Source organism: Vulpes lagopus, chromosome 5, assembly GCF_018345385.1.
Source record: "Vulpes lagopus strain Blue_001 chromosome 5, ASM1834538v1, whole genome shotgun sequence".
Taxonomy (NCBI): domain Eukaryota; kingdom Metazoa; phylum Chordata; class Mammalia; order Carnivora; family Canidae; genus Vulpes; species Vulpes lagopus.
In genome coordinates this window covers 74,570,928-74,577,906 of record NC_054828.1, presented here as the reverse complement: position 1 = coordinate 74,577,906, position 6,979 = coordinate 74,570,928, and the positions used below count along the sequence as shown (strand labels likewise).

General features: G+C 40.6%; 1 non-coding gene across 1 annotated transcript; it reads right to left on the bottom strand.

Annotated features, from left to right (window-relative positions):
- Positions 1-4,485: 4,485 nt before the first annotated feature.
- Positions 4,486-4,592, bottom strand: LOC121492230. The gene has a single exon (XR_005988141.1). It is a non-coding gene; the product is annotated as a U6 spliceosomal RNA (small nuclear RNA).
- Positions 4,593-6,979: the final 2,387 nt, after the last annotated feature.

The following is a 6,979-nucleotide window of genomic DNA, read 5'->3' as shown; positions in this document are numbered from 1 at the left end:
CCAGACTAGTGCTGGAGTCCTTGTCCAGAGGAATCCTTAAGACCTAACATTTGCTCCTGTTTTCTGTCTTTTTTTTCAGTTTTCCTAAAGGAAGCTAATGAAGGGATAGTGAAGAAGAAATAAAGCTGTAGGTGGATGGTAGAAAAGAGAGAATGAGCGAATATTAAGAAATATAAGGGCACAGAGCCAGAAATATCTACAGCAGTGATTCACAAAGTCTGGTCTTCAGATCAGCAGTATCATCATCACCCAGGAAATTGTTTGAAATGCAAATTCTGGGGCCTACTTTAGACTCTCTTGAATTGGAAATTGGGGTTAGAACCCAGTAATCTATTTTAACAAGCCCTGGAAGTGATTCTGATGCTTGTTAGAGTTTGAGAATCCCTGGCCCATCCAATTCAAAGTAGTTTGCAGGCAGAGATCCCTACTGTCTCCTCTACTCCTGTTCAACAAGCACTCTTTCGTATGTTATCTCTGTGGGAAGACTAGCTCCTCTGGTTCCTTTTTCCTTTGGCCTTGCTCCCTGATAGCTACGCTGCTAGTATAAGGAGAGTTGGTGCCAACCTCTGTAGGAGAACACAGTGGGTAGGTGGAGTGACTAGTCCATCTCTCCTTACCAAGGCTCCAGCCCTCAGTATGGTATTTAAAAAGGAGGGAGGGTAAACAGCAGACTGCCAAGCACTCCAGATTACTAGTGTTCAAACACTGCCCCCTTGTGCTATAAGTGCATGAAATCCAATTCTCTGGTCTTAATTTTAGTCTTCAATATCTTTTTCCCTTTCACAGTTAACATACCTAATTGACTTAGGCAGGCCTGCAAAAAGATATGCTGGAACCACTGTTCCTTGCCTTTCAGGACTTGATCATTTTTCTTACCCTCATCAGTAAGGCCCAAGGTGAACAAAGCATATTATAGGGCACAGCATAGAAGTAGCTTAGCTTAGAAATAGATCTCATCCTTGCCCTCCAGAAACTTACACTGTAGTTGAAAAAATTCTGTATACAGGTGGTGTTCAATTTTGTTACCTTTGTACAACCTCATTTTCAAGTTAGGTCCCTTTTTAGTCTCTGAATGTGGTTTTAAGATTTTATTTATTCATGAGAATACACAGAGAGGAGAGAGAGAGAGAGAGAGAGAGGCAGAGACATAGGTAGAGGGAGAAGCAGGCTCCATGCAGGGAGCCTGACGCGGGACTCGATCCGAGGTCTCCAGGATCACGTCCTGGGTTGAAGGCGGCACTAAACTGCTGAGCCACCCAGGCTGCCCTGAATGTGGTCTTTAATGTCACTTTTGAGTGATTTTGAGTCCAGGCATTGTTTCACTTCTGGCCAATTGCTGCTGCTGAAGAATAAAGTCCTGGCCTTTGACAAAATGGTAGGGTACCGTTTGTGATAATAGAGCCAGGCCTGTTACTTGGCAGTATTCCTCTGAGATTACAGTTGCTCCTGAGCCCCCTCCAAAATACCAAGGAGTGGTTAAGATCTAGAATTTCCTTAATCTCTGAAAATATCCCCTGCTTGTTCTAGTCACTTTCTTGACCGTTGTCCATGTCCCTCAGAGCAGTGAACAATGATGGATTTTAGCAGATAACCAGTTGAGAGGCCTCATGTGTAAAGAGGGTAACTGGATAGCTGCCTGAAGTCCAATCAGTTTGTGCTGTCATGGCAGGGAGAAAGGCCTTCCACTCCCTGCTCTGAGAAGCTAGAAGATACCTTATGGTCATAAAATGAATAGAAATTCCCCTAATCCTTTTATCCCTGCATTGGGTTCAGGAGAGTGGTGGTTTGGTACTTACCCAGTTGCAGAGTGGTAGATGCAGTACCTCATATCCTGATCTTAGGCATCTGTGACATTTCTTCAGTGTGCACTGGATTGCCTCTGGACAGGTTGATTCCAATCACAATTTAAGAATCTCAAAATGTTTAGTGCTCTGGAAACAGGTACCGCTTTAAAATTGGGACTCTGTTGTGAAACTTTGACATTGTACTTTAAAGTTTTCAGAAGTGAACTAAGTATGAAACGAGAGTTTGCCTATATGTTAACTGAAAACACTAAGGAATAATACCTCACTGAATACTAACAAGATAAAGTAAATATGGAGTGATGTGTTAAATGTAGGTATTTGAAGGGAAAGGAAGATATTGGGACTTGCACTATGTGTATTTAAGTTTTTTTGTTTTTTTAATTCAATAATGAGAGACACAGAGAGAGAGAGAGAGGCAGAGTCACCGGAGAGAGAGAGACAGAGACACAGGCACAGGCACAGGCACAGGCAGAGGGAGAAGCAGGCTCCATGCAGGATGCCCGATGTGGGACTCCATCCCAGGTCTCCAGGATCACGCCCCAGGCCGAAGGCGGCACTAAACCACTGAGCCACTAGGGCTGTCCAAGCTTTTTGTTTAGAAAGATCTAGATTTAATCATGATCTTGGCAAGTTATTTAACATAAGTTTTAGTTTCCCTTGTAAAATGGGAATAATTGTATATAGGGATTTGTGGAGAGAATTAAATGAGCTCATGCATGTCAAATGCTTAGCGTGGTTTCTGGCACAGATCTTATTTTTTTTTTTTTTTTTTTTAAATTATGATAGTCAGAGAGAGAGAGGCAGAGACACAGGCAGAGGGAGAAGCAGGCTCCATGCACCGGGAGCCGGACGTGGGATTCGATCCCAGGTCTCCAGGATCGCGCCCTGGGCCAAAGGCAGGCGCCAAACCGCTGCGCCACCCAGGGATCCCTGGCACAGATCTTAATAAATGTTAGCAATAATCTCTGGCCAGTTGTGCCAGACAGAAGCCTGGTCATTGAGTCCTCCTCCACACTCAGCCATACTTAGCATTCACTTAATTCCTGTGTTGAAGACTAAAGTACCACAAGAGCCATTTAACTATTTTGCATCAGTGTTGCCTGGCCTTCAATCCCTCCACCCTTACTTATGTCAGAATGATTGTTCTAAAATGCAACCCTGGGGATCCCTGGGTGGCACAGCGGTTTGGCGCCTGCCTTTGGCCCAGGGCGCGATCCTGGAGTCCCGGGATCAAATCCCACGTCGGGCTCCCAGTGCATGGAGCCTGCTTCTCCCTCTGCCTGTGTCTCTGCCTCTCTCTCTCTCTCTGTGTGACTATCATAAGTAAATAAAAATTAAAAAAAATAAAAAAGAAAATAAAATGCAACCCTGATCATTTCACTTTCCTGCTAAGTAAGTAATTGGTTCCCATTAATTTATTTTTTATTTTTTATTTTTTTTAAATTTTTTTAAAATTTTATGATAGTCACACACAGAGAAATTGATAGTTCTTAGTTTATATATAGTTCTTAGTTTATTTATATTCATTTATGAGAGGCATAGAGAGAGAGAGGCAGAGGGAGAAGCAGGTTTCATGCAGGGAGCCTGATGTGGGACTTGATCCCGGAACTGCAGGATCACTCCCTGGGCTGAAGGCAGGCGCTAAACCACTAAGCCACCCAGGGATCCCGGGTTCCCATTAATTTCAAGATAAAGTCCAAAATACTAGCATGGCATTTAAGGCCTTTCATAACTGAATCATGCTTTTCTGTCTAGCCACTTGTCTTCTCCAATGAACTCCTGGGACATGCTGTTTTCTCCCTCTGCCTATACACCAGCTCTCAGTTTGGCTGTTCTCTGAGATGACTTCCCTGATCTCTACCAACTTTTCTTTTTCTATTCCTTTTTTTGTGTGTGTCTTGAATTTATCTTTACAAGCTTACTTCTATATTAGTAGTTGATTTCTGTAATTTGTTGTGATGTATTGCTTATTTGCTTTTTTCTCTCCATTAGATTTTCAGTTACCTGGAGGTTGGGTCTTTATTGTTTTTTGAACCACTATATTCCCAGTGCCTAGAATAATGCCCAGCCTTTATATGCTTAATAAGTGGGGCAATGGGTTGCTCAGTCAGTTGAGCATTTCACTCTTGATTTTGGCTCAGATCATGATCTTGGGGGTCGTGGGATCAAGCTCTATGCTTGAGATTCTCTCCCTTTGCTCCCCCTAAAATAAATAAATCTTTAAAAAATAATAAATACTCAATAAAGATTTTTTAAAAGATTTTTTTAAAGATTTTTTTAAAAGTCCTCTCTAAAAAAAAAGAAAAAAAAAGTCCTCTCTACAACCAGCATGGGCTCAAACTTAAAACCCTGAGATCAGGAGTCACGTGCTCTACTGACTAAGCCAGCCAGACGCCCCTCAATATATATTTCTTGAAGGAACAGATGACAATAGTAATAATCAATTGAGTCTTACTATGTGCCTGGCACTGTACTAAATATTTCTTTATTGTAACAAAATATACATAACATGAAGTTTACCATTTAAACCATTTTTAAGTGTATAATTCATTGGCATTAAGTACTTGCACAATGTTGTGTGACTATCAGAACTATCAATTTCTAAGACTTTCATCACCTGAAACAAACTCAGTCATCATTAAGCAATAATTCTCGACACCTCCTCTCCACAGCCCTTGGTAGCCTGTATTCTACTTTCTATCTCTCTTGTTTCATCCTTGTGCAGGGGCCATGCTAATCTTCTCTGTATCGTTCCAATTTTAGTGTATGTGCTGCCGAAGCGAGCACTCTCTCTACTTGTTTATTCTAGATAGCTCATATATTTGGAATCCTACAGTAGTTATCCTTTTGTGTCTGGTTTATTTCACTTAGCATATTTTCAAGGTTAATCCATGATGTAGCATGTATCAGAAGTCCGTTCCTTTTAATGGCAATAGCCCATTGTACATATGTACCACATTTTGTCTATTTTTTCATCTGTCAGTGGACACTTGGGTTGCTTCTACTTTTTAGTTATTGTGAATAATGGGTCTGAACATGGGTGTTCAAATATCTCTTTGATACCCTGCTTTCAGTTCTTTTGTGTATCCTCAGAAGGAGAATTGCTGGATCACATGGTAATTATATTTTTAATTTTTTGAGAAACCACCATACTGTGTACCATAGCAACTGTACCATTTTACATTTCCACTACCAGTGTACAAGGTTCCAATCCTCCCCCCACCCCCATGTCTTTATATCCTCACCAACACTTGTTATTTTCTGGGGGTTTTTTGGAGGCTTTTTTTTTGTCGGTTTGTTTGTTTGTTTTTAGTAGGCTCCACACTCAGCATGGAGTCCAACGTGGGGCTTGAACTCATGACTCTGAAATCAAGACCTGGGCTGAGATCAAGAGTCAGATGCTGGGCAGCCTGGGTGGCTCAGCGGTTTAGCGCTGCCTTCAGCCCAGGGCGTGATCCTGGAGACCCAGGATTGAGTCCCACGTCAGGTTCCCTGCATGGAGCCTGCTTCTCCCTTTGCCTGAGTCTCTGCCTCTCTCTCTGTCTTTCTCTGTCTCTGTCGTGAATAAATAAATAAAATCTTAAAAAAAAATAATTAAAAAAGAGTCAGATGCTTAACTGACTGAGCCATCTAGGCACCCGTTTTGTTTATATTTTTGATAGTAGTCATTTTGATGAGTGTGAGATGGTATCTCCTTGTGCATTTTTTTTCCTTGTGGGTTTTGATTTGCCCTTCTCTGATGACTAATGATGTCGAGCATCTTTTCATGTGTTTATTGGTCATTTGTATATCTTTGCAGAAATGTTTATTCAAGTCCTTCACCCATTTTTTTTTTTTTTAAGATTTTATTTATTTATTCATGAGAGACAGAGGCAGAGACACAGGCAGAGGAAGAAGCAGGTTCCACACAGGGAGCCCAACATGGGACTCGATCCCGGGTCTCTGGGATCACACCCCAGGCCGAAGGCGGCGCTAAATCACTGAGCCACCTGGGCTGCCCCTCAACCATTTTTGAATTGGGTTGTTTTTTATAGTTGTTGAATTATAGGAGTTCTTTATACTCTCTAGGATATTAATAACTTATCAGATATATGACTCAGAAATATTTCCTCCCATTCCATGGATTGTCTTTTCACTTTTTTGATAGTGTCCTTTGATGTACAAAAAGGTTTTAATTTTGGTGAAGTACAATTTATCTATTTTTTGTTGTTGTTAACATGTGTTTTTGGTGCCATGGCCAAGAAATCACTGTCAAATTTGATATGAAGATTTTCCCCTATGTTTTCTACAAATTTTATAGTTTTTGTCCTTAAGTTTAGGTCTTTGATCCATTTTGTGCTGATTTATGTATATGATGTGCAGATACCCAGTTATGTATATGATGTGGATACCCGTTTTTTTCTGCATCATTTGTTGAGCAGACTGTCCTCCCATTGAATAGTCTTGACACCCTTGTCAAAAATCAGCTGGCCGTATATGTGGGGTTTGTTTCTAGGCTCTATTCTGTTCTGTTGTTCTACATGGCTGCCCTTGTGTCAGTACTACAGTAACTGTTTTTTTTCATTGCATTTAATCCTTAGAATATTCTTTTGAAGTAGAGATTTTTATTTTATAATTGAGGAAACAATCTCAGAAGAGTTAATTACCCGAAGGAATCATAGGTAGTAACTGAGAGACTAAGGATTTAAACCCATCCAATTCCAAACATTAGAAATAAAATCAGTTCTTAGAAAAACATATTCCTCTGGAGAATTGAACCCAGACAGTTAAAAGCACTGAAACAGAATAAACTTACAACTTTGCAGTTGGACTCATTAACCCATTCAGCAGACTTTGAATATTCTGAGAGACATTGGTGTTACATGCCATAGTTACAATGGGGAAGCTGAGTTAACGTAGTGGAGCTCCTTCAGTTTGTTACTCAAAACCAAGCTTTATTCCATTATGTCATGGTGCACCATCAGGGAAGGTGGGTCTTGGTATGTATTTCTAAAACTTCTTTAAAGCCAGCCATTAGATATAAAAATCTTCTCTGGGAAAGTCTAATAACTCCCTAGAGAATAATTGCATTTCCTGGTGAGTCTATCATTTAAGAAGAAAACTTGGAATTTTAGTTTCTATAGTTTGCAATCTGGTACAGAATGGTTTATTTTCCACATATGAAAATGTGCCAT